General features: G+C 36.7%; 1 protein-coding gene and 1 pseudogene across 7 annotated transcripts in view; both read right to left on the bottom strand.

The window, feature by feature from the left end:
• The window catches only part of JMJD1C (jumonji domain containing 1C), a 244456-nt gene that overhangs the window by 115627 nt on the left and 110411 nt on the right, over positions 1-18418 (bottom strand). The window lies entirely within an intron of this gene.
• On the bottom strand, positions 10235-13320 carry LOC307112891 (S-phase kinase-associated protein 1-like; annotated as a pseudogene). Its single transcript has 2 exons — positions 12985-13320; positions 10235-11624 (listed from the first exon to the last, which is right to left on the bottom strand). The product of its transcript is annotated as an S-phase kinase-associated protein 1-like (transcript).

The raw sequence follows: 18418 nt of genomic DNA, 5'->3' as shown, positions 1-18418 counted from the left end.
TGCTTGACAGCTTTTGATGCAAAAAGGATTAGGAAGTTTTATTCATTCTACAACTATTCAGTGGAAAATCTACAATGTCTTAAATATTGTCCCAGAGATTTTAGATGATGTAAAAATAAAGCTAAACAGAAACTCAGTATGAGGCAACAGCCCCAATATATTAGGATCCCTTCAAATGAAAACTGAAGGCACCCACTCAGAAAGTCATAGACATTAGAATATAAGTAAAAGTAGGTAATCTTAACAGTGAAGGTCAAGTCATGTTAGGACTGGTTAAAGGAACTGGAAATGTTTAGCCTAAGGTTTTAATTATACTTTAATACACAGAAAAAACTTGATGTATCCTGTTCTAGAGCAGAGGATCTCAACCTGGGTTTAAAACAAATAACAAACAAACAAAGCCTTCAAGGAGTCCATAAAGTCCTTGAAATTATTTATAAAAATTTATGAATGTGAGCATTTTTTTTCCTAGAAAAGGGGCTATTGATAGTTTCTATCAGATTTTCAGAGTCCCTGACCTAAAAGATGTAAAGAACAGTGACCAGAAAATAAACTGAGGCCAATATATAAAAGTGATGTATAGCCAGATTTTGGTTCAATGTTAGAAAAAGCTTTGTAACAATTTTAGCTGCCCAGTAATGAGATGAGCGACATTATATAGTAGTAATATCTCACAAAAAAAGCATTCATGCAGAGGGTATTTATTTACATAGAGCACTGTAATATGAGAAGTTGTGGGTATACTTTCAAATCTGTCATGGCTTTCACTTGAAAAGATGTATGTTATGAAATTCTAAATCATATTTAAGAACAGTTTTCAATATTTATCAAAAGAGTATTAGGCTAAAGTCATTGTTACACAAAAATTTTATTTATGGAAAGAAGGTTTATGACATAAAAGCTGTAAATATGTGCTTGTTATATTTTTTGGATACTATCGAATTCTACTCTAGATAACAAGAAAAAAAATGGGATGAATGAAACTCATGATATAGTTAGTATAGATAGCAAGCATCCTGCATAGTATATTAAACACAGAAAGAATAAATAGAGAATACGTGGGAATACCAAGTAAATGCAATCTATTCATTAAGCTCAGATCATGCCATCTACATATTGATAAAATGATCATTCATTGATAATACCCATTATTGGCCTCAGGTGTCCTCTGCCCAAAATGTCAAAGATGAAAGATTGGCTGCTCAGCAAGTCTTTGGTGAGTTATACTTGTGAGGCTTACTTACTCCTGCGTTACTAAGCATGTATTCATCATTCCAGGCCTCTTCCCTGGGATGAGTTCCCAGGCTCACATTCAACTCTGATCTTTATAGTTATGTTATCAGTAGGGAAGGTTGTGTGGCATAGACAGGACGAAAGAACTTCATAACACTCAGAATTTAGTATTCACCCCACTATGCCATATCCTGTGTTAAACAACTTCATATTTTTCCACTTCTTTTTTTAAAAAATATGTTTTTATTGACTTCAGAGAGGAAGAGGGAGAGGGAGATAGAAACATCAATGATGAGAATCACTGATTGGCTGCCTCCTGCATGCCCCCTACTGGGGATTGAGCCCGCAACCTGGGCATGTGCCCTTGACTGGAATTGCACCCGGGACCCTTTAGTCCATAGGCCGATGCTCTATCCACTGAGCCAAACCGGCTGGGGCTCCCCTTCTTTCTTTTTAAATTTTGAAATAGACTTTATTTCTTAGAGCAGCTTGAATTGAATGGAAAACAGAGTTCTCATACATCCCCTACTTCCACAAATGCACAACCTAACCCACTATCAACATCCTGAAACAAAGTGATACATTTGATATAATCAATGAACTTACACTGACACATCATTATCACTCAAAATCCAAGGTTTATATTAGGGTTCACTCTTAGTGTTATACATCCTGTGGGTCTGGACAAATGTATGACATCATTATAGTATCATTTAGAACAGTTTCACTGCCCTAAAAATTCTTTGTGCTCTGCCTATTCACCCATACCTTCCCCTCACTCTGATCTTTTTTTTTTTTAATATATTTTATTGATTTTTTACAGAGAGGAAGGAAGAGGGATAGAGAGTTAGAAACATCGATGAGAGAGAAACATCGATCAGCTGCCTCCCACACACCCCCTACTGGGGATGTGCCCGCAACCAAGGTACATGCCCTTGACCGGAATCGAACCCGGGACCCTTGAGTCCGCAGGCCGACGCTCTATCCACTGAGCCAAACCGGTTTCGGCCCTCACTCTGATCTTTTTATGTTTTCCACTAGAGGACCGGTGCACGAATTTGTGCGATCAGGGCCATCTTGCCCAGTCCCCATCAGGGTTGATTGGGGCCGGTGGCCAGGGAAGGACCGTGGGAGGGCTCCAGGGCATGTCTGGCCCTATCTTGCCCAGTCCCGATTGGCCGGACCGCAGCAGCAAGCTAACCTACCAGTTGGAGCGTCTGCCCCCTGGTGGTCAGTGCACGTCATAGCAACTGGTCGACTGCCTGCTGGTGGTCAGTGCATGTCATAGTGAGCAGTTGAGTGGCCTTAGCATATCATTAGCATATTACGCTTTGATTGGTTAAACGGCCAACCGGACACTTGGCATATTAGGCTTTTACTATATAGGTTAGTTGTATATTCCAGAATGTCATGTAGTTGTAATTGTACAGTATATGGCCTCTTCAGATTGGCTTCTTTCATTTAGTAAAATATGCATATAAGGTTCCATCTGTTTTCATGGCTCTATAGTTCATTTCTTTCGGTGCTTAATAATAATCCAATGTTTGGATGTACCATAGTTTATTTATTCATTCTCCTATTGAAAAACTCTTGGTTGCTTCCAAGTTTTGGTAACTGCAAATAAAGTTGGTATATACACTGAGTGGCCAGATTATGATCTCTGAATGCATAATAATCTGGCCACTCAGTGTGTGTGTATATTAGAGGCCCGGTGCATGAATTCATGCATGGGTGGGGTCCGGGCAGCCTGACCAGGGGGAGGGGACATGGGTGGTTGGCCGGCCTGCCTGCTGGTCAAACTCCTGGTCAAGGGGACAATTTGCATATTAGCCTTTTATTATATAGGACATGCACTGAGTGGCCAGATTATTATGTGTTCTGATTATTATTAATAATCTGGCCACTCAGTGTATATCCATGTGCAGGTTTTTGTATTTAAAAAAAGTTTTCAACTCATTTGGGTAAATACCAAGGAGTATAATTGCTGGATTGTATGATAAGAGTATGTTCAGTTTTGTAAAAAACTGCCAAACTATCTTCCAAAGTGGCTGTACGTTGTGTTTCCACTAGAAATGAATGAGAGCTCCTGTTGCTCCATATCCTCGTCAGCATTTGGTGTTGTTAATGTTTTGGACTTTTTTTTTCGCTCTGTAACTGAACAGAAAAAGGATTCCTCTACCCGGCAATAGCAGAGCCAAACACTGAATACGAAGAATTTGCAGCAGAGAAATTAGGGTGGCTTTATTGCTAACGCTATGCAAGGAGAATTGGAAAGCTATTGTTTAAAGGCCCAAATTCCCCAATTCCCCAACTGTTTACCGGCACTTGGTTTTAAAGGGTAAAATTGGGGTAGGGCTGTTGAATGCTTGATCAGTTTTTGGTTATCTTCTGATTGGTTGAAGCTGGAGTTACAAAGATATATTTCAAAATTTCTGGTCACCAATGCTCTGGCGCCCTCTAGTTTGGGGTTTATGTGACTGTAGGTCAGCAGTTTTCCATCTTAAATGAGTATGTGTAGGGAAGGGGGTAGGAGGTTCATATTCCTGTAAAAATAACTCGAGGTATACACAGTATGTTATCTATGATTCCAGAAGGGGAACTAGTGACCGAGACCCTGATTTATGTCTGAGAAAATTGACTTAGGTGAATAAGGAAAAGAAACTCCGGTCTTGTTTTTTTATAAGTAAGAAACTGGGAAGGGGGAAGAGAGGGAGGCGGCGGGGCGGGGTGCTAGTTCCCAAAGGGATTATGGCTTGGTTGCAATTCTAGTAGGTGTATAGTGGCATCTCCTTGTTTAAATTTGCAATTCTCTAATGACATCTGATGTTGAACATCTTTTCATTATGCACATTTTTCCATCTGTATATCATTTTTAGTGAGATGTCTGTTCAAGGTCTTTTGCCCGTTCTTTAATCAGTTGTTGTTTTGCTATTGTTGAGTTTTAAGAGTTCTTTGTATATTTTGAACAACAGTTTTTATTCAGATGTCTTCTGTAAATATTTTCTCCCAGTCTGTGGCCTGTCTTCTCATTTTCTTAACCCCCCTTCTTTGTTGCTATATATTTTTAAAATGATTTAGTAACTCTGTTATTCCAGTATTTTAATAAGCTTCCTATGGATCTTTTTGTTGCACAGCCCCTGGGAGACTGTGCCAGTTAGTGTATATGGAAGGGACCATTTTATCAGAGTAACTTCCTACACAACACTAGTAAATTTCAGCTTAGCCATAAAAAATTCTGAATTATTTTGAAGTTTAAATCATTGTACTTCTCCTCGGTTCACTCTTTTAGTAGTCATGTAAAAAAGTTTTCATTTGGTTTATTCATGTAAGAATTTCAATAGTGAAAACTAAAAATGTTCTCTCTTATAGAACTAGCAATTTACGTCTAGTAATTCATTTTGCTAAGCACATGATAATATTTATAATTTAAATTAAACAAAACATGAATGTAAATTCATAGCAAAAAATGTTAATTAAAACAGCAAAAAATAACTGAATAGTAAAAACCTTTGGGAATATTTCTTCCTTTTTTTAACAAGGGCAGCAATGATCTGGCTTATAAATTAAGATAATGAGCAGTGACCTGCTTTTCATGAATAGTGATAGTGCTATTTGATGGATGGTATTTACACATTTGTAGTTTAAGTTTATATATTGATAATTCCTTAAAAGACTATGAATTCCCAATTCTACAGTTAATATTACTGCAGCTGATATTAAAGTTTGTGGGCTACTGACTGAATCTTTAAAAATAATTTTTAAATAGCACTTACTATAATAAAATATTACATGGATATAAAATCATATCACATTTTAGAAATATCATTCATTATTCAAAAACATGATTACACAGCAAAAACTCTAAGATGACTGCTACTTACAGAATAAAAAAAATTTATAATAAAAAGGAATATGAAAGTCACAGAAAAATAGCTAAAAGATTCACGACAGGTGCACAAAAATCAAACATATACAATGCAGTTTTCAAATAAAGAGATAATAAACAAGACAATACTTTGAAAATATGTAAATTACATGAATGGTCTAGTAAGCAGTAAAAGGAAGTTTAGGCCAACAGTGGGAAAACACCCTTTAAAAAGGTCTACAGGCAGGAATTATACTACTGGGAAACTCCAAAAACTTATGTAAATTTCTGAAAACATTGAAAACTGGTTGAGAAAAAGCTCCTGAGGTTTTCCTATAGGGAAAGGCTCTATACTGGCAATATACAAACAAAATGACCTAGTAAGACTTGTCCATCTCTAATGCATACAATTCTCAAGATGCTTATTTGTAGAAAAATATTGATAGTCAGAGCTGGAATTCATTTTGCAATAAGAATCCAAAAATGAATAAATGAGGTCTAGCTATAGAAGTTTATGTTACTTAGTACACAAAACGATATTGACAAAGTAAAGAATACTATCATCTGTGAGATTATTTCCAAATATTAGTTCTTTAGTAAAAATATCTGATCATAATTATAAGTTTTGCAGTATTTTTACTACCCTTTTCCTATAATAAAGACCCTTTAAGATTTAATCTTTTAACTTAACAGTTTTCTTTTTTTTGTTGAGGGGGGGGGCGGATAGGAGGTTGAATAGAAGGGGCAAATATATGTAGACATAAAATATTTATATTTCCATTCAATATTTTAACTTCACTTCCACAGGTTTGATTTAAAGCAGGGGCGGGGAATGTCCAGCCTGCGGGCCACTTTATAAGGCCCACAAAATCTTTGGTGCCCTGCCAAGGCAATTGGAGTGAGTTAATTAAATGTTTGACCAAACAGGCTAACTTTTAAGTTGATAATTTTGTATGGCCTGTGAATGGTTATATAAATATCCAAATGGCCCTTGGCAGAAAAAAAGTTCCCCACTCCTATTCAAAGAATTGTTTAAAAGTCATCCTAGCGTTCATTCCCACAGACTAAATTACTACTAGGATCTATTTAAGGTCTGTGGGAGTAATTAAGACAGGACAAAGTAATCACATCATACTAATGTTTTACAAACATTCTAATGCCAAATCCACTTCATAGTCCCTCATTATTAACATGAGGACATAAGGCCACCTACCATTCTTAATCTCTTTCTCAGAGCCATAATCCATTGCCATTCTAGTCAAGTATTTCCTCTAGCATGATCACACACTACACAATCCTCCTAAACAGGAACAATCACTTCTACTATTGTTATTTTAGAACCAATCCCATAGAATAAATAACTTCCCTGACCTTTTGTTAAAATAGTCTCCTTGCCAACAAACATTTAACTAAAATGAAACCTGGCCACCCTATCATATTCATTCATCTAGCCATCAAATCAACCAACAAATATCTGGGTAATAAGCATTTGTAGAACCAAACATCTTTTGCTCCACAGGGGTGGATAAACAACAATCACTACTTTCCTAGCCATATTCTGAAGAGAAGACCTGTTCTGTTTCTTTTAGTTACCACTATGGGCATGCTACCATGCTCTCACGTGCTACAACATAGATGACATTTGGTTTCCTCCTTAGTGAAAAATACTTTCCATAATCAATGCACCGTCATTAAGATAGGGCCTAAATTATTTTAAGTCTGACATAATCAACCTTATTATTTCTGCATTCTCCTGAATTTATTCTCTCACAGTAATGGCCTACTTACTGCTAAATTCTAGTCTCTTTATAAGTCTTCAATCCTACTAAAATTCAGAAGCATTTCACATTACTGTTTTTAGAAACTTACTGCTCCCTTCACTCTGAAAATACTAGATTTTGATACATTGCCTCCTATCTCTTTGATATAATTTCAATCTTCCCAGCTGGCCCCACTTTTCAACCCTTAAACATGGATGTGGCTCAAGATTAAGTCTATCACTTTAATGACCAAGAGTCTCATGGCTTTAAAATATTATATATAGAGAGAAAACTGCCACATCTACATGCCTTTTTTTCCCCTGACCTTTCTCACTGTACTATTTCAGTTCTTTTCTATTTCTTAATTGACTTTCTGGCATTTAATCTGACTCTTCCAAACTGACCCTAAAACAAATTTGACTATTCCCCTTGCTCAAATCACTTTAGTATTACATATAGAACGGTGTCCAAATCTTCTTCCCATTGCAGATTAACTCCCCTTTCTAACTAATTTTCTACTATCTCATTCCTCTAATTATGCACATCAGACATCCTTAAACATCCTTTGTTTTTTCTCATTTATTCTCTCTGATTTAGCTCAAGATAGTTCCCCATATCCATTTATTAAAATTCAATCAATCCTTTCAAAGGCCTACTTCAAATATAGCTTTTCAATGACTTTTCAGATATCACCCATCAAAATTAATCTTTTCCTATCTCATAGACCCATTGATGATTGTTCGACTTTTACTGTAACACATATAATAGCTTTATTTATGCATGAATATGTCTTTACAAAACATTGAGCTTTAAGAAGACAAAGATCTTTTCCTGTTTACCTGTATTTTCCATAGTACCTAACAAGGGGCTTGCATAACAAAAACTATTAAATATCTGTAAAGAAGTTCTAAAATTGATGGTCCTTAGAAAAACACCTTACAAAACCTCTTATGAAATTTTTAAAAGGCACTATTGAAAATGTATTTATAGCCAGCATGCAATTTTAAATGAGGCTACTATGTAAGGGTTGTACTAAAGCCATCTTGAAGTCATCAAGTTAAAAAGGAGAATAAGCAGTTAGGGATTCTTCCTGAGGTAGTAAGAAATCTTCTAAAGTTGATGTAATATTTAGAAGAATTCTGAGTATTATAAAAGCCTTAAGTATTATAAACTGCAATTGTGAATAAGAAATTAAGTGCTTTAGGATCATGAGTTCCATCTTCTTGCCCAGATTCCATATAGGCTCGCCAGTCAGTCTATTGATCAGGAAAGAGGTATCTTTGATAAAATGCGAATTTAAATGTTGAGTTAATTTTCACAAGCAAGCTTCTTTACATGCAAAAAACCTACAATTTAGTTCCAAAGTGTCAGAGGACAATTTTTTTAATGTTATAGTCAAGAACAATTGATAGAATTGATTGCTGTTTTTTGCAATAGTTACCAGTATGTTCTATAAAGTCACCATAAATGCTGAATAACCAAATACTGAGTCCTCCCCTCCGAGTGGAAATACAGGAATAGATTCCTGTGATCATTGGGTCACAATATTTTCATCAACCTATCAATATATATAATCTTCTTTTATGTGCTTCTGCTTAAAGACACGCTATTTAATATATAATTGAGTCATTAAAATTGAAATCAAGGCCAACAGCACTATATAACTCATGCCTAAATGTTTATCTAACCTTTTCACCTACAAAATCTGATATAAAAATTTAACTATCACTGTGTTTAAGTATTTCCCAAATTTAATAGGAATAATAAGAGTCTGGTTGGTTAGAGCTAATATTTCAGGTATAAATATGGCACAAAGTTATCCTTTAAAAAAGTTAATTTTGAAAAAACTATATACTATCTGTGAACAAAATACACTTTCACATACCATGAAAAATTCCAGCTTTTAATGTTAAGTGCATAATTTTCATAGACACCTGTTTTTCCATTTACAATTTGATTTTTAAAAGCCAAGTGGAAAGATTAGATTAACATGAAGTCTCAACCATACCATTTCAGAGATTGAGAACATTCTAAAAGGAAGAGATAATAGTTTACTCCTATGTACAAAATAAAAAGGTTAAACAAGATGACTTTTTAAAGTCCATTATACTGCTCTAAAATGATAGGAGACTTTCTTTCAAGGACCATTAGGGGCCATGAAGGCAGGCTCTGCAATATTTTTTGTGAATAAATCAGTGTTTGATAATGCCCATGTATTACAGAGTTAACAGTGTGAAGAATAAAGGATTTAGTTTATAGTCCTGATAGGTAAAACCTGGATAATAGGACTCCAGCTACAGCCTCAGCTAGAGAAGAGCTTGAAATTGTAGATAAAAAAGGCAAAGAAAATTTAAAAAATAGAAAAAGGTGAGAAAACAAGGGACAAGGACAAGTTAAAAATGAGGCATTAAGTTAGAATGTAAAATATAAATTATAAAAACACAAAATATTTAAATTTTTTTAATACATTTCCTGGGGCTGCTATAAGAAAATACTAAGGGTCTCTTAAAATAATCGAAATTGTCTCATGGTTCTAAATGCAAAAAGTGTAAATCAAGGTATCTACAAGGTTACACTACCTCTGAAACCTATAAAGGAGTTCTTCATTGCCTCTTTCTAGCTTCTGATGGTTTGCTAGCAATCTTTGCATTCCTTGACTTACAGCTGCATTACTCCAATCTCTGCCTCTGTCATCTCTGTGTATCTATGTCCACTTTCTTTCTTTTTATAAGAACACTAGAGGCCCGAAGCACGAAGATTCATGCAAGAATGGGCCTTTCTTCCCCTGGCTGCCGGCACCACCTTCGCTCAGGCCGGGGCCGCCTTTCCGCCTTTCCACACTGCCCAGAGGCCTGGAGCGGCTGGGGCAGTGCAGAACGCCTGTGTCGTCGCCATGGCGACGATGCAAGCGTCCTGCACCGCCCCCAGCTGCTCAGCACCTGCGCATGCAAACTAACCCGCCATCTTTGTTGGGTTAATTTGCATACCCACTCCTGACTGGCTGGTGGGCATCACGAAGATGCGGTCAATTTGCATGTTACTCTTTTATTAGTGTAGACTAGTCTTATTGGATTAGGGACCATCCTAACATGATTACATCAACAAAAACTTTTTTCTTATTAGGTCACATTACAGGTACCAAGGGTCAGGGCTTTAAAATATCTTTTGGAGGAAACATATTTTAACCAGAAACATGTTATTTTCAAATACCCTACACATAATAAAAGGGTAATATGCAAATTGTGCCTTTGACTGGGAGTTCGACCAGGGGGTGGGGCTGGCCGGCCAACCGTCCATGGCCCCTCCCACTGGCTTGCCCCGCCCCCTGCGTGCCCCCAGCCGGATCCCATCTGTGCACGAATTCGTGCACCGGGACTCTAGGTTATCAATAATTTACATAGACATTATCAACGTTTACATCCTATATAATAAAAGCCTAATATGCAAATTGTCTCTTGACCAGGAGTTCAACTGGGAGTCCAACCACTCACTATGACATGCACTGACCACCAGGGGGCGGCACGGAAGATGGCAGCGTTAGCAACATGGCGCTGGCAGCAGTGAAGGCACTGCCAGCCCTGATGGGCCCCAATGCGAGTGGGACCGCGGTGGGATGGTGAAGCAGGTGAGCAGGCGGCACCAGGCCCAGGCAGGTGCAAATGGGACCTGATCGACCAGTGGCAGCAGCAGGGGGTGGAGCCGCTGCCCGGTTCCCAGGCACTGCACAGGGCCCAAAGGTCAACTGGGACCTGCCCTTCCATGCCAGATGCTCGGGCTTTGATCACCGGCCAGGTTAGGGACTATACCTGTGCACAAATTTCATGCACTGGGCCTCTAGTATTTAATAAATAATTTACATATTTAATAAACATTATTATAGACAGTCTATATAATGTCAAGAACCATTCTAGAAGCTATGCAATATGGACAATGTTTAGAAATAAAGAATATATTTGAATTATTATATCTGTATGGATTTCCTATTACATATGGGCAAGTTTTCATTTTAAAACGGTTATGTCATAACAGAATTCAACTCTGTTTCAAAGGCCCTATAAATAAGTATCTGCCGTTATTGCCATCCATAATTTTTGTATCAAATATTGATAATTTACAATCTTCTTTTCATTAAAAATATAAAAATAAAATGATCTGCAGGTAACCAAATAATGTCAATTCCTATGAATTACAAGCTGTACATTAATGCCTTTATCCATGTGTTCGCATTTCAAGACTGTCAGCAAAATCATCTGTAAGAAACAAAGAGAAAGCCTCTCAAAGTACCCAGTCTTCTTGAATGTGCCATGGGGTCTTGGCAGCATTGGCTGTGATTTAGTGGGGTGTTGCTCCAGGGTGGTGGCAAGGCCTGTGTCCCACTTGGGGGAAGCCGAGTGTTGCTTTGTGGGCGCAAAGTCTGCAGTGCTGTTTCTCTGTAAGTAGCCAGTGCGCATCACAGTAGCTCCTGCGTTGAGCGCCTGCCCCCTGGTGGTCAGTGCACATCATAGGGACTGGTTGAACACTTAGCATATTAACCTTTTATGTATATAGATTATAAACAGAGCAGTGCGACTAGTATTTGGAACAATCCTTACAGTGTTACAGTATCAGGCACAACTTTTCACTTCTCTTCACACCACTGGTTCTCTTTGAATACCTGAGCTTCCTCTACTTCGGTAGTCGTTTTTGATATTGAAGGTCTTACGAATCTCTTCAGGGGTTTCAGTCTTGAAAACAGTCTTGCATGTAACATCAAGCAAACCTTTGATGACTACTAGGTGCACTGGTTGATAATGTGCATTTTTTTCAATAGATGGAGTTACACATATGTTGATATATGTGCGATTTGACATGTATGCTATTTTGTTGTATTGACAAGCTTCAAAACTTCATATGTCAAATTTGCTGAAGGTGTTAACATCATAGATATTTTTACACTTAAAAATGTCGAATATCGTAACAAAAAAAGAGCATTTGCGGGAATTATAATTCATTACTTTATTTTGAAGGAAAGTGCTGCTGAATACTTCGGGAAGCTTATGGTGAACATGCTCCACCTCAAGATAATTGTGAATGCTATTTAAATGCTTTAAAAGTGATGATTTCGATGTGAAAGACAAAGAACGTCCAGGTCAACCGAAAAAGTTTGAAGACCAACAATTACCAACATTATTCGATGAAGATGCATGTTAAACTGAAAAACAACTTGCAGAAAGATTAAACGTTGCTCAGCAAACAATTTCTGATAGCTTACAAGCAATGGGAAAGATTTTAAAGGAAGGAAAATGGATGCCACATCAACTGAACAAAAGACAAATGGAAAACCAAAAAGTCATCAGTAAAATGTTGCTTCAACAGCACAAAAGAAAGTCTTTTTTGCATTGAATTGTGACTGGCAATGAAAAGTGGATTTATTTTGAGAATCCCAAATGCACAAAATCACGGGTTGATACAGGTCAACCATCAACATTGACTGCAAGGCCAAATCGCTTTGGAAAGAAGACAATGCTCTGCGTTTGGTGGGATCAGGAAGGTGTGGTGTATTATGAGCTTCTAAAACCAGGTGAATCCATTAATACTGATCGCTACCGACAACAAATAATCAATTTGAACCATGCTTTAATCTTGAAATGACCAGAATGTTCCAGAAGACAGGAGAAAGTAATTTTGCTTAATGATGATGCACCATCACACACTTCAAAACCAGTTAAAGACACGTTAAAAGATCTTGCCTGGGAAGTATTAACCCACCCGCTGTATTCACCAGACCTTGCTCCTTCAGATTACCACTTGTTCTGATTGATGGCACATGTACTTTCTGAGCAGCACTTCAAAACGTACGGAAAAGTGGAAAATTGGGTCTCTGAATGGTTTGCCTCAGAACAAGTAAAATTCTATTGGGATGGTATCCACAAATTACCTGAAAGATGGGGAAATGTGTAGCTAGTGATGGACATTACTTTGTTTTTTTTAGTTTTTTTTTTTTAAATTTCTTTATTGATTAGGGTATTACATATGTGTTCTTATTCCCCCATTACCCTGGACATTACTTTGAATAAAGCACTTTGATGTTTCTCTTGAAATTATTGTGTTTCCTTTGATTACAAAATCCGCATTATTAACCGGTACATCTAGTAAATAGTTGGCAGCCAGAATAAGTTCAAAAAGTGTTCCTTGGTCAACTTTGAGGAATTCTTGGTCCCAAACCGGGATATTATCTGTTTGCTTTTCTTTGTTCTCATCGTCCTCAGGAGGAGGAGGATCATCCTTGTGGTGGGTGCACCACTGAATGACCTTTTTAAATATTGCTGCATTAACATTTGGTAGAGGAACTGGTTCATCATCACCTTCATCATCCATTCCCAAATCTTCTAACATGGTGTTGATAGTCACAGATTGTTTGGCAATTTCAATATCAAATTCAAATATCTCTCCATCAGAACGCTACAACTTAATTGAAGGCATGGTACTCAGTTTCAAGGCGAGAGTGGGCCAGAGGTTGTCAAGAGCAGGGCAGTATCAACAGAAAGAAAAAGGTGGAGAACAAGGCCACTTACCTCCAATTACATTTTAATTGCATCAGTTAATTTATACTATAACTAATCAGTTTATTCATACAAAAATATTTCATTTATTCCAAAAATATTTCATTTATTCTAAGCATAATTCTTATAATAACCTTTATTAATTTAAATCTCAGAGAACTATAGTATTTCCTAATTTTTAGGAGCCATATATCACAGATGTTCTCATATCACTCCAATATGTCTTAAAGTACATATTCTATGTAGATCAATATACTTTTACAATTTCTCATGTATATACTGTACAGATAGTACATAACTGCTAAATTTCTCACAGCACAATTATTTACTGAATTAAGAAAAAATATTTTAAAAGACAGCAGCAGCCCTGGTGGGTGGGTGTGGCTCAGTTGGTTGGAGTGTTGTCTCATAAACCTAAAGGTCAAGGTTTCAATTCCAGGTCAGGGAACATACCCAGATTGTGGGTTTGGTCATCAGTCAGGGTGTGTAAGGGAGGGAACTGATAGATGTTCCTTTCTCTCTCTCTCTCTCCCTCCCTTTCCCTCTCTCTCAAAACAATAAAATACATATTAAAATTTTTGTTGAATTTAAAAAAGGCAATAGCAATATATAGGAAAGCAAAGATACAAGTATGAGCATAATATATTCTGATGCAACTAAAGCAACATATTTTTAGTGAAAGATCCATAAGAGAAAAATGAGCAACATGAATAGGTGAAAATTAGGAAAAGAGATCTATAAATTACAGGGTAGGGTACTAGGTAGAAATCTGAAGGTTTCTGAAAAGTGTAATGACACAGTGAAAGTTATGTTTAAAAACAATTAAGCATGAGAGCAATTTATTCGTTAGAAACTAGTACTATTATGAAGTCATTTCTATAAAACCTGAGATGAAATATTGAAAGCCCAGATTAGACTGGTGGAAGTTAGGAAGAAAAGACTAGAGAACTGGAGACTGAGCACATTCTATAAAAATACCAAAGAGCCTGCAACTTGGAAAAGGACAAATTTTATAAGAATACAATAATATCTAGAGCCAAGACACAACTCTACAAAAATGTTTCACCTTCATTCCACTACTATGCTTCATAAATTAAAATAAGCCTATACAACTATAGTTTAATCTGTTATAACTCAATTTCTAACAAATAGAAAATTACTTCATTGCTATTATATATATATGTGTGTGTGTGTGTGTGTGTGTGTGTGTGTGTGTGTGTGTGTGTATGTATGTATATATATAATTTTCCAAGTACCTAAAGCCTTTTAGTGCTTTAGGAGAATGATTTTTGTGTTAGAGATATACCTCCAAGTTAAAATAAGGAAGAAAACAGGATACAAAAGGTAAATCACAAAGTAGGTTAAGGGAAGATTGAGGGAAAGACTCCAAGTTTCACATTTTCATTTTGCTGTCAACGTTCTTTAAACAAAGTTGTTGTAAGGTCTTCTGATATTTAAAAAAAGTAATAAAAATGCTATCTTAGATATCTAAGGAAATACCAATAAGGAAATAGATTTGAGTGGATTGGAGAGTTAGCATTATGTTGTTAGCTCTTACTTTTGTGTCTATTTGAAAATTTTCATAATAAAAATAAGACCAGCCCAGCAGGTGTGGGTCAGTGGTTGAACCAGGAGATCATGGTTCGATTCCCAGTCAGTATACATGCCCAAGTTGTGGGCTCGATTCCCGGTGGGGGGCAAGCGAGAAGTGGCCAAACAATGATTCTCAACATTGATGTTTCTATCTATATCCCTCCTCCTTCCTCTCTGAAATCAATAATATATATACATATGTGTGTGTGTGTGTGTGTGTGTGTGTGTGTGTGTGTGTGTGTATACACACACAAAATACTTACAGGAAAAAAGATACTGTCCTAAATTTATTGCAAATAGATATTGAAATAATATATTTGTCAGTATGTGTGAAGTGTTGGTTTTACCTCTAAAGTTTTATTGATGAAGAGTCAATGTGTCAGTTGTTTTGTATTAGATATAATTTTTGTTTATAAAATTGAAATAAACATACATATATAAATATAGGAATAATTTTTATCTAAAACTAAATGTTTTCTCTTTTAGAAGGAATTGATATATATATATATATGCATCTTTCTATTCCAAGTACATAACACGTGCCTAGCATATAACATAATCTGATAATGTCTAATCCAGTTTAAGATAAACTTTAACTTTGCTAAAAAGAGGATTGTTTTAATTTAATAAATTTCAGGCACAGATTTTTGGATACATTAAAAAATTTTTAAAAGACAAAATGTCTTTTAATTTTAATTACATTTCACAAGATTTGGGATTTGCCCTAATTGGTTTGGCTCGGTGGATAGAGCATTGGCCTGTGGACTGAAGGGTCCCGGGTTCGATTCCAGTCAAGGGCATGTACCTTGGTTGCGGGCACATCCCCAGTGAGGGATGTGCAGGAGGCAGCTGATCGATGTTTCTCTCTCATCCATGTTTCTAACCCTCTATTCTTCTCCCTTCCTCTCTGTAAAAAAATCAATAAAATACATTTTTTTTAAAATAAAACTTTAAAAAAATGTATAAAAAAAGATTTAGGATTCTTTTAAAAAATATATTTCTTTATTGATTTCAGAGAGGAAGGGCAAGGGAGAGAGATAGAAACATCAATGATGAGAATCATTGATCAGCTGCCTCCTGCACGCCCCCTATTGGGGATCGAGCCCACAACCCAGGCATGTGCCCTTGGCCAGAATCAAACCTGGGACCCTTCAGTCCGCAGCTCTATCCACTGAGCCAAACCAGCTAGGACAAGATTTAGGATTCTCTGCATTTTCTATCTATAGATGAAAAACTGTTAGCCATAACGGGCATATAAAATTTTTAAAGTAACGAACCACATTAATACAGCTTTAAAAAATAAGACAGTATCTATCTATACTTTCTTGCATAAGAGAAAGGCAAAATACTGCCGCTAGAAATTTATCCCAAAGGATGAATTTCATGGAGTAAAAATGCTACCATCCTGTGGTGAGTTCCCTGACTGCCCCGGAAAACTTGCCCATTGAGTTGCCATTCACTGACAATTATGAGGCAGAAACCGACAAGCATTAACTACACTATTATCCTGCTATAAAAATAAAGAAATGCCTTTTGACAGTCTCTTCATTTGATCACTTATACTTTGCCTTAAGAGATTATTTTCAATCTTTGCAAGTAAAGTACATTTCTTAGTTAAATTTTGGATATTTAAGTAACATAACTTGTTCAGCAAAGTTAATTTATAAGGATAAGACAGTTTTCTGAAGCCAAGCACCAAAATAAAATCACAAAGTTGTTTCTCAAGACAACTAAATGAATCAAATGTATTAAAACCAGAGAGTATCTTGTTTACTGACAAAATACAAATGAAGTTAAATGATTCATGGCATCCTTAAATAACCTTCAGAGACTGTACTGATATAAGACTATTGTCATAGAATACATTAAAAGCTGACTAAAAAAGAGGTAATAGTCATATTCCATTACTGTTTCGCATGTACCACTCTTTCAGTACCATTAACACGTTAAGCGCCCAGTCAGTTACCCGTGACTGACACTATACTTTCCGTCCGGAAGACAAAACAGGCTGGGCACGTAATGTGTTAAATCGGATTTATTGGCACCAAAACTTTTGATCAATAAAGGAGAAACACAACATGGTCTTGCTATACCTTCTGAATATAAATTTGTGTTCAAACTAGTTTTAAAAAAGAAAGCTTTACTCTTTTTAGATTTAGGAAAACACACCTAATTTGGCTTTCACTTTAATAAATCAAGTTATATCAATTTTATGTTCTTTGAGTTATGATAATAAACACAGCTTAATATAATCTATAATTATATATACAAAAAGTACATTTCAGGAGTTTTTTAATTTAATTGTGACTTTTGTTTTTAAATCTTGTTCCCTAGCTAGAGTTCCAGTTCTTCACAAAAGAACTGACCCAGAAAAATGGAGACACTACCTCACAAGAAATAAGGTCAGACACAGCAGTCTGACAAAGTGCCTCTGAATGTTGCTATCAGACTGTTATTATAGGTACTTCAATCTTGTTAATAAAATCTGTAAGACAACCAGCTTGGAGACCGTATCCAAAAATAGTGATGATCTAAGGGTGGGAACAATACAATGCCAAGAAATGTCTTCGTACTCCAATACAATAGTAAAGCTAAATATACCATTTAACATTCAGTTAAAAGAGACTTGATTCCAAATGCAAATGCTCTTAAAAGCTTGCATTTTCATTGTGATATGTAAATGGAACCATTATACCTGCTTAAAAAATTCTTATTTAAAACCATCTTAGCCCTAACCGATTTGGCTCAGTAGATAGAGCGTCAGTCTATGGACTGAAGAGTCCCCAGTTCCATTCCAGCCAAGGGCACATGCCGGGTTTAGGGCTCAATCCCCAGTAAGGGGTGTGCAGGAGGCAGCCAATCAATGATTCTCTCTCATCACTGATGTTTCTATCTCTCTCTCCTTCACCCTTCCTCTCTGAAATCAATAAATAAATATATTTTAAAAAATTAAAAAAATAAAATAAAACCATCTTAACATCCTTTTTGTTTTTAAAATATGTACTGTTTAAAGTATTGCAGATGCCCCCCCTCCACCCCATTCCCACCCTCTCCCCAGGCCTTCACCTCACTACTATCTGTCCATGGGTTTTGCATATCTATTTATATAAAAGCCTAAGCGACCATTTCGACTGAATGACTGGAACGACCGAATGACTGGAAGGACCGAAATGAGCGAAAAGACCGAAATGAGTGGAATGACTGGTCATTATGATGTGCACTGACCACCAGGGGGCAGACACTCAAAGCAGGAGCTGCCCCCTGGTGGTCAGTGTGTTCCCAAAGCCAAACTCTCGCTGGTGGGTGGCGGCAGACGCAGCCCCTTTCCCAGGAGGGCCATGTGACTGGCGGCCAACCTCCTGCGCCCTGTCCCTCCCCCCGGCCAGCAGACCCCAATCGGCATACCACCTGCCCGCCATGGTAGC

The sequence above is a fragment of the Cnephaeus nilssonii genome, assembly GCF_951640355.1.
Source record: "Cnephaeus nilssonii genome assembly, chromosome: 16".
Taxonomy (NCBI): Eukaryota; Metazoa; Chordata; class Mammalia; order Chiroptera; family Vespertilionidae; genus Cnephaeus; species Cnephaeus nilssonii.
The sequence above is the reverse complement of the archived record's forward strand: the minus strand, read 5'-3'. Positions and strand labels throughout refer to the sequence as shown.